Source organism: Furipterus horrens, unplaced genomic scaffold, assembly GCF_987537825.1.
Source record: "Furipterus horrens unplaced genomic scaffold, mFurHor1.1.pri manual_scaffold_17, whole genome shotgun sequence".
In the NCBI taxonomy this organism is placed as follows: domain Eukaryota; kingdom Metazoa; phylum Chordata; class Mammalia; order Chiroptera; family Furipteridae; genus Furipterus; species Furipterus horrens.
Window position 1 is genome coordinate 22,321,405 of NW_028327187.1, and position 16,314 is coordinate 22,337,718.

Consider the following 16,314-nt stretch of genomic DNA (forward strand, 5'->3'; position numbering starts at 1 on the left):
GACATATTCCTCAGTGTCTTGTGTAGTTGCAACCCAATTTACTTCGATAGTTAGGTTCCATCTCCCCAGACTGTACAGGAATCCTAATTTTTCCTGCTGATTGAGAGCGATAAGAGATCCAAGGTGACCAGCTGGCAGTGTATACTTCCATTTCAGTAATTGTTAGAGCTCCTCTTAAAAAAGATTCCTGTTTGGAATGAAGACCTCAAGTACTGTAGAGTCTAAAGTTGTGGGGATGGGAAGCAAAATTTTGCTTCTGGATACATAGGAAGCCCTCATATTGCCACCCCTTCATTAAAAAAGATGTGAATCATGGCTATAGGAGAAACAGTTCCATATACTGGATGCTGAGATAGAGCATTGCCACTGAAGCAGGAGATAGTGTTAGGGCTAGAGACCAACATGTTGACTGCCCTGTAACCTGCCATCTGAGTCAGACCTTGCAAAACAGTCTATGGCCAGTGGTCACTGTGTTCTCAGAAACTGGCCTGCAGTCATGCAGGACCTGAGTCACCACCTGTGCTGAAACACAGAGGGTCTGCGTCACCCGCCAGCACTCGATCACCAACTTCCGCGTTAACAGAAGCCACTAAGGCATAGTTGCCGCATCCTGCTGAGAGCTAATTACACCCCTATTGCCCCTTCCCCTTGCCCTTAATCATTTCCCAGAAACAGGAACTATCCCTCTCCTGACAGCCATCCCTAATCAGAGGACATTGTTTTTTCACAAACACCTATACTCTGGACTCTGGAGCCAACCAACAGGGTGACCCATCCCCCTGAGGGTCTGCTCCAAGGCCTTAAAAATCTCTCTACCCCTTCCCTTGGGGGTCTGCTTGGACTCAGCCACCTGCTTGAACATTCCTCAAAAAACGACTTTGAACTCAACTCCTCCCTTCTTCCAGGCACAAACCTAACAGTCAGGAAGCAGGACGCTCCTAGGGTGCCCCAGGGCTAGGACAAAGGACATAGATACAGAACAGAAACCCTGTTCTCAGACTGGTTTTCCTTCTTTCTGGAAAAGCACTGAATCATGGTGAATCATGACTGCACCTGTGCAGAAGATGCTGCATGACCCCTGCTTCATTATAATAGCATTATAATATATTAGCATTGTGGGACACCCTTCTCTAGTGGCCCGTCATGGAAGACCACATGTGCAGTAGCTTAAAAGTAATATAATTTGTACATGTGCAATAAAAGCCCGCCAAAACTAGCCAGGAAATATTTGCTTTATAAGAATAGAATCCACCCAGCCCCTGAGGTCTGTCTCTGCTCAGAGCTGGCCCACTCCCATGTTCTGTGGAGTGTACTATCACTTAATAAATCTGCTCTCTCCTTTTCTGCTATAAACTCTGTGTGTTCAGTTCAATTCTTTATCCGCAATCACCACGAACCTGTTTACCTGTGCCCACCTGTGACACCACCTCCTAAATTATATTACCCCAGCCCCACAAGGTACTTCCACCAAGTTAGAATCATAACTGTGGCTTCAAAAGATCCTTCCATTGTTCCACTGAAACTGTCACTTCATGGATGATGCTGTGTAGAATACCAGGGTGGTAGCTAAGGCATTTTCGAAGTCCATAAATGTTGGTCTTCTCAAAGTACTGTGGGTGGGAAGGAAGATCAATACACAGAATAAATGTTTATTTGAGTACAAACAAAAGCTGCCTTTCCATATGGAAGCAGACCAAAATAATTAACGGGCTACATGGTAGCTGACTGACTACTCTGGGATATAGTGCCATATCAGATGCTCACTGTTGGTCTTTGCTGCTGGCCTATTCAGCAGTCAGCAGTATGTGTATAGCAAGATAGTCTTGGTGAGTGGAAGTTCATATTTGTGGCCCATGCATGATCTGCATCCCGGCCTCCATGACCATGATGATCCATTACTGCATGGATGATGGAGGAGTACATCTAAGGAAGTGTGGAGGTGCTCCTGGAATCTCAGAGTGGCTTCAACTAGGACAGAAATAAAATGGGGAACTCAGTCCTACAGCCTTAAGAAACTAGACCTGCCAATAACCAGAAAGACCTTGGAAGTAGTTTTTCTCTCTGAGTCTCCACTTAATGAATGATTGCCACCTTTGTTAGGTAGGATGCATAGCAAACCAAGGCAGGGAGAAATAGGGAGACATGTCTCACCCACTAACTCATCAGTCCTGAGACTGGTCCCATAGTATTGCCAGGTGTTCCAACATCACAGGAAACACCATGTTAACACGGGAAGATGGCAGTCCTTGAAATTCTATGCATCCTTTCCACTATCTGGGAAGAAAGCCTTTGAAACTGTGGATTCATCCCAAGGCCTGACACATGGGAAAGAGTCCATAGTGCCCAAAGGTAGAAGCCCATAAAACATTTAATCTTGGTTAAATGCCTACTTCTGGTCACTATCTGTTTTACAAGGAAGTCCCTAATGCTTAGGAAAGAGCCCATACATAACTTTGGGTAACTGCCCCAACTTTAATTAACTGCGTCCTGTCACGTATCTGTTTTACAAGAAGATGAACAAATGGGGTCTGGAGCAAGATAAGGATTCAGGCTAACAGACCCCCCCACACACACACACACACCTAAGTTTGGGTAGTCACATCCCCCTGGGAAAGCTGGCAGCACCTTTACCTGTCAATGAATACATAACTTCTTCACCTCATCCCGCCAACTATATAAGACCTCAAAACAAAGGACTCGCTCTCTTGGCTCTCTGGCCACCCAGCCTCCGGCCACCCTTACTTTTGCCACCTTTGCCCTACTTTGCTTATGCATTTCACCCCCACTTTAGCTAGGTCCATTCTCTTCCATGAGAACAGATCACCAATAAACCCTGCTTGCACACTAATAGACTTGCTGATCCGTAATTCTTTACTGTGTTGACGAGAAGAACCCAGTTTCTGGGAGTTTCTTCTGTAATACCTTGACATTGATATTGTAAGACCCTAAGCTGAGAAACCGATCAAAGCAGCCTGGAGCTTCTGACCTTATAGAACTATTTGATAACATTTATATTGTTTTAAGCTGCTGTATTTGTGTTGATTGGTATGCAGCAATAGAACTCTAATGCAGGCAGTGCCTGCATATTATGAATAACAACTGAAAATGAGGCACAATTTTTTTCCAGTTAGCTGGTCACAGGAGGCTCCCCATTGGGCCATAAGTTCAGGGTCAGATAAATTTCTCTTTTCGTGGGCCCCACTCCAAGAGAGGAGGCTTTTCAGACTATTTGTTGATAGGTACTATATGAAAATTAGTTATAAGTTACAATCAGCACCTAGTAGGCCAACTTGTTGTTGTGACCCTTTTTTAGAAAAAAAGAAAAGATGTTGGAACTTGTTGTTCCCTTATGAGCACTATCTTGACATTTCCCACACTACTAGATCACTAAAAATTTTACTAATTTGGAAGGCCCCTGATTTTATGTGGGAATTATTCAACATGTCTGCCAAGCATGTCATCAGTATACCTATATTAGTTGCTACTTCCTTCTCAAACAGAATAATGCCATCAATATAAAAAGTAGTGCCATATCTAGTATAAGGGAAAGGTGATAAAAGTCTCCAAAGACTAGAATATGACATAAGTCTAAGAATATTGATATAAGCCACACGTAAAAAGTGATGGGCATTGCTGACCTTTTCAGGTGAAGTCAAACTATTTCTGGTGATATTTATTGACAAGGGGGGAAAGCATTTGCCCAGTCAATGCTGTATACTAGTGCCTGAGGATGTGTTGATTGCTAAAACAACAAAACCACATGTAGAATAGCAGCTGTAACTGGAACATTTATGTGGTTAGGATTATTGCAATCAGTTGTTGTTCTCCAAGATCTGTCTGTTTCTATAAAGGAAAAATAGGTAAGTTGATAAGGATGTCATAAAATAATGGCCTTACACATTGCATTCTTTTTTAAAAAAATATTTTGTTTATTTATTTTTAGACAGAGGGAAAAGGTGGGAGAAAGGGAGGGAGAGAAACATCAATGTGTGAGAGAAATATTGATTGGTTGCCTCTCATATGTGCCCTGACTGGAGACCAAAGCTGCAACCCAAGCATGTGCCCTGACTGGGAATTGAACCAGTGACCTTTCGCTTAGTCACACCAGTCAGAGCACACTTTGCATTCTTGATGGTGCCACAATTACTCCAGTCTCTCCAGGATTAATGTTTTTGGCTTAATTTCTTTACAGGTAGGTAGTTCTAGTGGCTTCCACTTAGCCTTTCCTACTGTATTAGCACTCATTTGACAGGTCAAAGAACCAAAGTGGAATTCTGTCATTTTCTGAATATGTCTATTTTAATTACACATTCTTAATCTGAGGAAATAACCAGAGGGTGAATTCAGAGACCAACCATTGAGATGGACATGAAGTAAAATCACATTTGTGCCATGACTTCCATAAGCCTGTGAAAAACTGTGAAGTTTTAGTTCTTCAGACATTAGTATCAGTTCATAGCCAGCATCAAATAATCTCTAAGAATTCTGATTACTTAACTTTCAACATCGTACACTAAGCTAGTAATTGGCCACAGGTTGGGGTAATGATTAACAGTATACATATTTGGCAATGAAGCACGGCCCTTCCTGAAGGGCAAGTCCACAGTAACTTTTTATTATTTTTAACTTAAATCATTTTTTAAATTTTTCAACTACATTTGACATACAATATTATATATATTAAGTGATTAGACATTATATAACTTACTGACACCATACATAGTTATTAGAATATTATTGATTATGTTCTCTATGTTGTATTTTACATTCCCATGAATATTTTGTAACAGCCAATTTGACCTTCTTAATCCCATCACCTTTTTCACCCATCCCCCTAATCCCCCTCCCCTCTGGCAACTGTCAAAATGTTCTCTGTATCTCTGAGTCTGTTTCTGTTCTGCTTGTTCATTTATTTTTTTTTTAAGATTCAATTGTTGATAGGTATGTATTTATTACCATTTTATTGTTCACATTTTTAAATCTTTTTTCTTCTTTTTCTTAAAGAAGATCCTTTAACATTTCATGTAATACTGATTTGGTGGTGATGAACTCCTTTAGTGTTTTCTTGTCTGGGAAGCTCTTTATATGTCCTTTGATTCTAAATCATAGCTCTGCTGGTTAGAATAATCTTGGTTGTAGGTCATTGCTTTTCAACACTTTGAATATTTTTTTGCCAATCACTGCTGGCCTGAAATGTTTCTGTTTAGAAATCAGCTGACAGGCAGTCTTATGGGAGCTCCCTTGTAGGCAACTAACTCCTTTCCTCTTGCTGATTTTAAGATTCTGTCTTTGTATTTAACCTTTGACATTTTAATTATGATATGTCTTGGTGTGGGCCTCTTTGGTTCATCTTGTTTAGGATTCTCTGCACTTCTTGGACTTGTATGTCTATTTCCCTCACCAAGTGAGGGAAGTTTTCTGTTATTTTTTTTTCAAATAAGTTTTCAATTTCTTGCTCTGTCTCTTTTCTTTATGGCACCCCCATGATGTGAATGTTGGTATGCTTGAAGTTGTCCCAGAGGTTCCTTATACTATCATTATTATTATTATTTTTGGATTATTTTTTCTTCTTGTTGTTTTGATTGGACTTTTTTGCTTCCTTATATTCCAAATTGCTAATTTGGGTCTCAGTGTCATCTACTTCACTGTTTTCTTGTAAATTGTTCTTCATTTTGGTGAGTGTATCTTTTATCTCTGACTGGATCTTTTTTTATGGTTTCTATATCCTTTCTTACACTGTGAAGTTCTCTCTGAGTTCATCTACTCTTTCCCTAAGTTCAGTGAACATCCTTACAACCAATATTTTGAACTCCGCATCTAGATTGCTTGTCTCCATTTTATTTAGTTCTAGTTCTAGAGTTTTGTTCTTTTCTTTCATTTGGACCATATTTCTTTATCTCTTCATTTTGGCAGCCTCCTTGTGTTTGTTTCTATATATTAGGTAGAACTTCTATAATTCCGTGTCTTGGTAGTATGGCCTAATGTAGTAGGTGTCCTGTAGGATTCAGTGGCACAGCCTTCCCTATCACCCACGGTGGGTACTCAAGGTGCATCCTTTGTGTGGGCTGAGTACAGCCTCCTCTTGTAATTGAGCCTTGATTGTTATTGACATGTCAGTGGGAGGAATTTACCCAGGTTGATCAGTTGCAAGGACTGGCTGTGACCACTGACGACCAAACTACGACCACCATGGAGGGTCAGCTGTGCAGTGTCCCACTCCACAGAACAGGACTTACTTCAGCAGGATTCTGGTGCCTGCTGAGTCCACCCCTTGAGTGTGTTGTTTGTGGAGGTGGTTGGGTGTTGGTGCCCACATGTGGTCTGTAGCTGTCTACTGGGTGAGCAGTCTCTGGGGCCTTCTGGGAGGTGCAGGCCAATGTCAGCCACTACCCGTGTTCTGGCTGAGGCCACCCAGCATAAGCTACTAAGCAATCTGCAGATGGCTGTTACTTGTTCTGAGATTGGAGGTGCCCAAGTGAGGCCAAGATGTGAACCAAGGTTGGTTGCTGCTAGTGCTGGGCCTGTGACCTCTTAGTGACAGGAACAGGGCTGACTGAGGCCAAATGCTGCTTGTTTGAGAGAATTTAGGAAAATCTGAGTCAGAAGCCCAGACAAGCCATTCGTATGGAAAAACCACTGGAAACAGGTTGGATGGGCCTGAAAATGGGTGGGGAGGAGCTTCAGGAATCACCAGGATGAAGCAAACAATGTGAGCCAGGTTGATGGAATCTCAGATATGATGTCTGGCTGCAGGCTCTGTGGAAGAAAAGCTCAGAAAAGATCAATGACCTCTGCCAGCAATTGTTTCTGGGAGAAAACTGCCTCCTAGCTCTCACCCTGATCCTGGACAATTCAGTTCCTCCCTTCCTCCCTGTATGTCTCTGATGCCTTTTAATCTGCTGCTCCCACACTGGAGTTCAGAGGGAGTGAGCCTGAGTAAGTTTGTTCATGGGCCCTTTAAGAGGAACTACCTGGTACTCCAGAAGTTTCTGTCTTCCTCAGTCTCAATCCCCACTGGTTTTTACTGTCAGAATTATGGAGTCTTATCTTTCTGGCACTGGAACTCTGGAATAAGGGGCCTGATGTAGAGCTGGGACCTCTAGCTACTGAGAAATCCTTCCCGATTTATATCCAACATGTCGGACCAGCCTGTTCCACGTCTTCACTCTTCCTATGAGTATTTCATATTTTTTAATTTTTTTTTTAATTTTAAAGTATATTTTATTGATTATGTCATTACAGTACCCCACTTCCCCTAGCAATCCCACATCCTTAGTTCATTTCCATGAGTTGTGCATATAAGTTCTTTGGCTTCACCCTTTCCTATATATTTTTTAAATGCTCTATTGATTATGCTTTTACAGTTGTCCCAATTTCTTTTCCCTTTGTTCCCCTCCACTCCGTGACCACCCTCCCTCCAGTTGTCCCTCCCACTTAGTCCATGCCCATTGGTTGTGCTTATAGTTCTTCTCAATATCTTCCTATCTACTCCACTCCCTCTCTTCTTAATTCCTATACCATCTCCCTTCCTTTCCCCACTTCCCCCTCCCTGTTGACCTCCCTCCAAAATGTTCCCCCTACCTATAATTCTTTTCCCACTCTCGTTGCCTACTTAGTTTGCCTTTGTTTTGGTTCCCTAGCTTCTGCTGTTGGTTGTTGTGATAAAGTTTTCATTTTAATGTTCATAGTTTTCATCCTCTTTCTCCTAAACAATCCCTTTAATATTTCATATAATAGTGATTTGGATCTGACGAACTCCTTCAGTTTTATTTCATCCTGAAAGCACTTTCTCTGCCCTTCTATTCTGAATGACAGCTTCGCTGGATAGAGTAATCATGGTTGTAGGTTTTGGATTTTCATTACTTTGAATATTTCTTGCCAGTCCCTTCTTGCCTGCAGAGTTTCTTTTGAGAAATCAGCTGATAGTCTTATTGGGACCCCTTTGTACGTAATTCTCTTCTCTCTTGCTGCTTCTAAGATTCTCTCTTTATCCTTAATTTTTGACATTTTGATTATAATGTATCTTGGTGCGGTTCTCCCTGGGTCCAGTTTTTCTGGAACTCTCTGTGCTTCCTGGACCTGTAAGTCTATTTCCTTCCCCAAGTTAGGGAAGTTCTGCTTCATTATTTTTTCACATAATTTTTCAATTACTAGTTATTCTTCTTCACCTTCTGGCAACCCTATGATTTGGATGTTGGCCTTCTTATAGCTGTGCCATGGGTTTCTGAGCCTCTCTTCATTTTCCTCATGTTTTGTTTCCTCTTTCTGCACTGGTTGACTGTTTGTTCCTTCCCTCTGTACCAATTTGTTGATTTGATCCCTGGTTTTCTTTCCCTCATCATTAGTTTTGTACGTGCTTTCATTCATTTCAGCAGGACTAGCCTTCATTCCTTCCCCGTCTTGTTTAAGATCTGCTGTTATGTCTGTAAGCATTCATATAACCAAAGCTCTGAACTGTGCCTCAGGAAGATGTCCTATCTGCTGATGCGTTAGATTAGATATTTGCTGGCTGGTAAGCTGCATCACCAGGATCTCTATCATGATCTGTGCCATCCTGACTGTTTTGTGTTTACCTTTGCTTCCTGGGTGGGGCTGTCACACCTCCTAAGCTATAGAGGGCGGAGCGCCATGCACTCTTCACTACCAGGCGACCCTTCTCACCACACTGTGGTGTTTTGTGTGGGGGCGGGGGTCCAAGATGGATACCTGCCATTCATTCTCCGCTGAGAGACTGGGAGCCTCCTCCTCCATCCCCATGCCCTCTGGGCCTCACAGTCCAAGGCAATGGAAGTCTGCCTTCCCCGGCTTTGTAATCATGAGCTGACAGGCTTGGTCTCCAGCCAGGGATGCTCCCCAGGCACTTCTTTCCTCCCCTTAAATACTGATGTCTGTGCTTACCCCAGTTCTGCCGCCATTGCTGCAGCTGCCACCGCCAGCACAGTTTGACTTCTCCGCCCCAGCTTCGTCCTTCCTACCTGTCTGGAAGAGCACCACTTCTTTGTAACTTTATATGTTGGACTTCCATGTTGCTTTATTTTCTGGAACTTCTGGTTATTTCTGGTTTTGTGGTAGTTGTATTCCTTCTTAGTTGTGAAGGGAGATGGAGCGTGTCAGTCTAGGCCTCCATCTTGGCCAGAAGTCCCTCCTACAAGTCTTAATGTGGTTTCTTCCTTGATTCCGTAGTTGTAGGATTTCAATTCAGCTCATTTTCTGGTGGTTGTGAATAATGGTTGTTCTGTAGTTTAGTTGTAATCTTTATGTGGCTGTGTGAGGAAGTGATCCATGTTTACCTGTGCTGCCATCTTGACCAGAAGAGTCAGATAACTCATCTTTAGTATTTGTTCTCTAGAATCTCTCTCAGTACCATAATCTCTATCACATATTCTGACAATGTATGCTCTGTAAAAATTTTATCTAAAATAATTTGTTTAAGCAGAAGCAATATCAATATTTTGTAACTCATCAGAATTATGTTTAGATCTTTTTAAATTATTCACAGATTTTCCTCTATTCAGTCTTCTCCAAGTGTATAGGTAACATTAAGATTTTTATTAAACAACAGTCACAGTGACATCCCAAAAAAGAATGTTTAGTAAGCCTAAATTAAGTAAAAATTATTTTAGATCATCACTTGGCAAGAGAAGTTGTTGTACAGTGGTCTCTCTCTATATCGCGGTTAACTTAGTGTACATTGCTATTCTCTACTTAAAAATGAGATCAGTGTAGAAATATATTTTGAAAATATGATTGATGAGTTTGCATCCATTAAAGCCAGAAAGTTAAATTATAATAAATTCTGTTTGGGGTAAAAAATATTCAAATTGAAAATAATATTGTGAATATTGGTACACCTGCTTTTTAATTTTTAAATATCTTTTAAATGACTTTGATGTTCTGGGAAATACTCATTATATAATTTCATAAAACACATATATAGGAGTACACAGGCTCCAATATGACTTGGTGCAACACTAAGGGGATTCAGCCCCTCCACTTTGAGGCATTGTCACTCCTCTGGGAATAAAAGATGAAAAGAAATGTAGAAATCAGAAAATGTAGCTCTAAAAGCAAACTTTTCCCACACATTTCCATCTGACATCTCACTGTCAACAACTGTGTCAAAGGACTACCCTTCACTGCAAATGAGGGTAATGTTTTATAAAGAACACAGGGCCACTCAAGGCAAAATCAGGATTTCAATAATGAGGAAGAAATGGGAATGAATATTGGGTAGACAAGTAGCAGTACCTGCTCACACAGAACAGACACTGAACCAAGAATCAGACTATCTGCAAGTCGTAGTGCTATGATGGAAACAGGGTCTGAAAGAGAATATTACTGAGGGTTTTACTTTAGATAGGGTGACAAAAGGCTTCTCTGAGGCGGTGGCACTTGAGGAGAGAGGACAAGAATGAAAAGACATGGGAAACAGTGATTCCTGCAGAGGAAAGATCTAGTGCAAAGGCCCAGCAGTGTATAAATGCCTGCTATGTTTGAGGAACAAAGAGGTAGTGTGGCTATAGCATAGGGATGGATAGAAAAGGTTGATGGTACCAAATGTGTTGGAGATATCCATTGATTTTTTTTAAACTGTGCTTTCTATGATCGCATTATCAATCTTTTGTGGCTGAATAGTTCAAGGATATACTTTAAATGGTGCAAAACAGATTTATGCAGCCCACTGCTGTCTCCATAATAGACTTTTGTAGAAGGTAAATAACTCTTTTCCTCTTCTTACATTGCTTTAAAAATCACATTAAGTGATTACATGAATTGATAATGAACTTGTGAAAAGTCAGCTTTAAGGAGAACACCCTGTATAAACAGAGACCTGCTGCACATCTGTGGGCAATACTAGATGGAAAACTGGTTTTTGATCTTGAAGATCTACATTTTATGTAAAAGCTCTTTTGACAATCATTAGATGGTGTTTGTCATGGAAGTGGGGTAGGACATTAACACGCAGATTAATTTCACACACACATCCCCCATCAAGAATCCTAAGAGTATTATCTGGCTCCAGTGACCCTGCTACTTGTCTGTCCCTAGTTAATTAAGACTTGCCTTTACCACTTACTGAGAGTACCACCTTGGTCTTCACTTCATTTGCCTTGGTCTCAATTTCCTCACAGTAAAATGGAGTGAGTGATGAAGCTAATTATGAGTGATGGCTGGGCTCCTTAGCGTTGTGTGACAATTACATGGAGATGGACTCTGGTGAACACAAACACACAAGGAGACACTTTAAAGATGCAGAGAGCTGTGCCACAAGTTAGCATGCGCTTGAGACAGGCCGACCATCCTGAATGAGATGTCAGTGTTAGCTTTACACAGACTATCTGCTGTCTGATATGATTTGGTGTTCTGAGTCACTCCTCTTGAGAGGACACTTTGTTTTTCTGTGTGCAGGCTATCAGAAGTGAGGTCATCCTTTCTTCCTTGACTCATCCCATGCTTCAGAAATTCCAAGAGCCTGCCTAGGAGCACCTAGCTTGGTATTGTGGTCTCTTAAACTATGCAGAGAATCACAGCATGCTTTGAGATAAACAGGGTTCTTGGCGTGCACTTCTTCAGTTTGAAGACAAAATCCTCCCACTTTTTAGTCTTTAGACCTCAATTTAGTAGTAATCAGTTTTCCTTTTGTGAAGTACAGTCACACTAGTTATAGTCCTTTTTCAATTTTATTTTATTTTATCTTTAGAGAGAGGGGAAGGGAAGGAGAAATAAAGGGAGAGAAACATCAGTGTGTGTTTGTCTCTCACACACCCCCGAGTGCTCATCATCACTAATAGTCAGGGAAATATAAGTTAAAACCACAATGAGATATCACCCTACATCTGTCGGAATGGTTAGCATCAATAAATAAACAAACAACAAGTGCTAATGAGAGTTTGGAGAAAAGGAAATCTTTGTGCACTGTTGGTGGAGTTGCAAATTGGTGTAGCCACTATGGAAAACCATATGGAGGTTCCTTGAAAAACTAAAAATAGAACTCCCATATGACCTAGCACTCCCATTTTTCCCTTTGTCCAGGGCTGAGAGAGTTCACCTAGTTCACTAATTTCAATATATATATATATGCATTCCTATGTTCTTTGCAGCATTATTTACCATAGCTGAGATACAGAAGCAACCTAAGTGTTCATTGATAGATGATTGAATAAAGAAGTGGTACATGTATGCAATGGAATATCTCTCGGTAAGAATGAAATCTTACCGTTTACCACATGAATGGATCTAGAGGGTATTATGCCAAGTGAAATTAGGCAGATAAAGACAAATACATATGACTTCACTTACATGTGGATCCAAAACCAATTAAATTTGTAAACAAAACAGAAACAAATTTATATATACAGATAAGAGAGGGTGTTGGAGGACTGGGTGAAAAAGATGAGGGGATAAGAAGTATAAATTGATAGTTACAATACAGTCATGGGATGTGAAGTATAGCATTGGGAATATAGTGTATAATATTGGTGGTGTCAGGTGGGTAGACTTTTCTGAGGGACCACTTTGTAAGTTTTATAAATGTCTAACCACTATGTTGTACACCTAAAACTAATATACATCCCAGTTAGACATCCCTCCAGGGATGAAATTGTGCACCCAAGGAAAAGACCCCTCCCCAGGGCTGAGATCAAGTGACCAAGATAGTGTCATCCCTTAGGACTAAAAGAGACCACCTATGGAAAGTTCACTTCTAGGGTTGAGATAGAGCACCTCAGAAATAGATCCACACCACAGGAAGGAGACAGAGCCCATGAGGAGCAACCCACCGCAGGGTTGAAGTAGTGCCCCTGTGTGAGAGCCCTCTCCCAGGATGAGTCAGTAAGGTTGAGCTTGATGACCAATGGATGTTCTCCATAGGCTTAGAGCAAGCATACAAGGACCTCCCACCCTGCCACCAAAGGTTGAAGTCTAGATCTTGCTGGGAAGGCCGAGGTGTGACTCAATGGATGGCAGAGAATTTTTGAGGAGCCACACTAGGGGAAATTTCTGGATATCCACCATCTGGAATTAGAGATATAGCATACCAAGAAGAATCACTTTTCCCAAAGCTGAGAGAGTTCACACAAGGAAAAGTCCCTTCCAAAACATGGCTAAGTGCCCATCTGTAGATGAGTGGATCAAAAAACAGTGGTACATTTACACAATGGAATACTATGTAGCAGAAAGAAAGAAGGAACTCCTACCATTTGCAACAACATGGATGGAACTAGAGAGTATTATGCTTAGCCAAATAAACCAGGCAGTGAAAGAAAAATACCATATGATATCACCTAATACAGGACACTAATGAACAACACAAACAAACGAGCAAAATTGAACCAGAGACATGTAAACAAGGAGCAGACTAACAGTGACCAGGGGGGAGGGGGGAGGGTGAGAAGGGAGCTAAGAAGAGGAAGGGTCTAGCCAAGGAACTAGTATAAATGACCCCATGGACATGGACAAAGGGGTGGGGACTGACTGTGGGAGAAGGGTTGGGCATGGTGCGGGGAGCAATGGGGGAAAAATGGGGCAACTGTAATAGAAAAACAACAAATAAATAAAAATTAAACAAACAAACAAAAAACATGGCTAAGATAGAGTGCCCTGGAGACAGCTCCTCACCACAAGGCTGAAATAAAGTACCCAAGTAACCTGCACAGGAGATAGAGCACTCCAAGAAAAGTATGCCCACCCCCAGTGTTGAAATTCTCACTTTGCTGGAGGACCTTAGCAGAAACTCACAGGACGTCAATAAGGTTGCCATTGCGCCACATCAGTGGAATGTTCTAGGAATCTGCCCTCTGGCTGGAAATCTGCCTCCAAAGTGTCTGGGAATGTTGTACACAAGCAAGTGTCTCACCAGAAGCATTTGGATATATTAATGCCCAATGAAGGTGTAAGGGAAGATGATGGCCATGTAGTGATACTTTTCACTGTGCCCTGCACCAGCAAGGCTCTGGAGAAGCTACAGGAGATGCAGATCCTGGTGCTGGAGAAGCCTGGCGCCCAGTAGGAATCGGCTGTGCCAACATACCTATGAAGCAAAACTTTTCACTGTCACTGTCTCTGCCGCCCTCTAGCGACAAACCTCAGTAACCACTGAGACAAGAAAAAAATGTCAAGGACCCAGAACATTTTTTTAACTCTCCTCTCCTCTCCTCTTCCTTTCCTCTCCTCTCCTCCCCTCCCCTCTTTTTTTATCCTCACCTGAGGACATGTTTATTGATTTTAGACGGGGAGTGGGGGGGAGCGGGAGAGAAAGGGACAAAAACGCTGATGTGAGACAGAAACATCTATCGGTTGCCTCTCATAGACACCCCAACCAGGACAGAACATCCCACAAGCCAGGCATGTGCTCTGACCTGGAATCGAACCCCTGACCTTTTGGTTTATGGGATGATGTTCCAACCAACTGAGCCAGACTCACCATGGCTAAGACCAAGAACATATTCACAGAGCAGGAAAAAGAGTGGATTTGGAGTTTCAGACAATATAACCAGCACACGTTATTAATAGATTAAAAGAGGAAAATCATGTGACCATCCCAATGAGTGCAGAAAACTCATGGGATAAAAAGCAGCAATTATTTATAAAAAAAGAATCTAAAAGCACTTGTTAAGAAGGGTATATATCACAAATCTACACCATACAGTATTCCAAGGTGAAAATTAGAAATATTCCCTGTTAGATAAAACAAGACAAGGATGTCCACCATCATCCCTCAATTTAACACTGCATTACAGGAATTCCTACCTTGTACCTTCAGGTGGTGAGCTCTCAGACTGTTGAATTATGAACAAATCCTGACAATGGTGCTTTTCGGGGAGTCACTAGGTACATCAAGTAGTGACAGCTGTCTGGGAATAGAGATGCTGGGGAGCTCCAATCAGTTTAGTCTCCTCCAGTGACTGATAGGTATCTGTGGTGCAGAGTTACTCTGGAATAAAGGTCATTGGTTTCAAGGCTATCATGGAGCTCAGGAGAGGAGGGTAAGAATAATGCAAGTTACAACACCCCAACACTCACTGTTTGTATTGTGTTCTAGCCATTTTTCTTGAATAAATGCTCTTCTGGTTGTTACAAAGCTTTGGTTAATTTCCAGAGTTCTGAAAATGTTTATTTTCACTATATTTGCCAGTGTTCTTATTGCTTCCATGCTGGAGTGGATTTTCATAGGCCCTTACTCCACCAATCCAGAAGTGCTTCTTCATATATACATTTTAAATTAAGTAAAAATCAAATAAATCAGACTGTAAATTATTTATATTATTTCTCTTTTTGTTCTGGAAGAAAACTAACATAGGCAGTTATCTGCATATTGTAAAGAAATACCTCAAGAAAAGTCTCACATATTGCTTTTCTAGCCAACTGATTTTAGTGAAATCCACATGAGGATATGGGTACAGATTCAGAGAGTGCATCAGTTGTGTGTGTGTGTGTGTGTGTGTGTGTGTGTGTGTGTGTAACACATTATCCAAATTTAGTGGCTTAAAAATTACCCCAAACCTAGTGACTTAAAACAACACCCATTTCTTATTTCACAGTTTTGTAGCCGAAAAGTCTGAGCAGTCTTGAGTTGGTTCTCTGCTTCGAGTTCTAAAAGGTTGAAATCAAGATTTTAGCCAAGCTGTGGTTTCATCTGGAAGATTTAGGGTGGAATGTGCTCTCAATTTTATTCAGATTAATGGCATAATTCAGTTCCTTGCCACATGGGTTAAGGATATTGGCTGTTCACACAAGCAAACGTGAGAGTTCCTATTGCTCTACATCCTCACCATCATTTGATGCTATCAATGTCCTGGATTTTGTCCATTCTAAAGGATTGTAGTAGTATTTCAATGTTGTTTTAATTTGCCTTCATGACATATGATGTGGAGCACATTTCACACTTATTTGCTATCTGTGTATCATCTTTGGTGAGATGTCTGTTATCTTTGGTCCACTCTTTTAGTCAGGTTATTTTCTTATTATTCAGTTTCAAGCATTCTTTGAAAGTTTTGGAGAATAGTTCTTTATCACATATGATTTTGCAAATATGTTTTCCCAGTCTGTGGCTTGACTTCCTGTTCTCTTGATATTGTCTTTTGGAGAACAGGTCTTTTTAATTTTAATGAGGTTCAGCTTGTCAATTTTTCTTCATGGATTTTGGATTGTGCCTTTGGCATCATATATAAAAATTCATCACCATACCCAAATTCCTCTAGGTTATCTCCTATGTTATCTTCTAGAAGTTTTATACTTTTGCATTTTACATTTATTTCTATGACCAATTTTTTGTTAACTTTTGTTAAGGGTATAAAGTCTGTGTCTACATTTGAG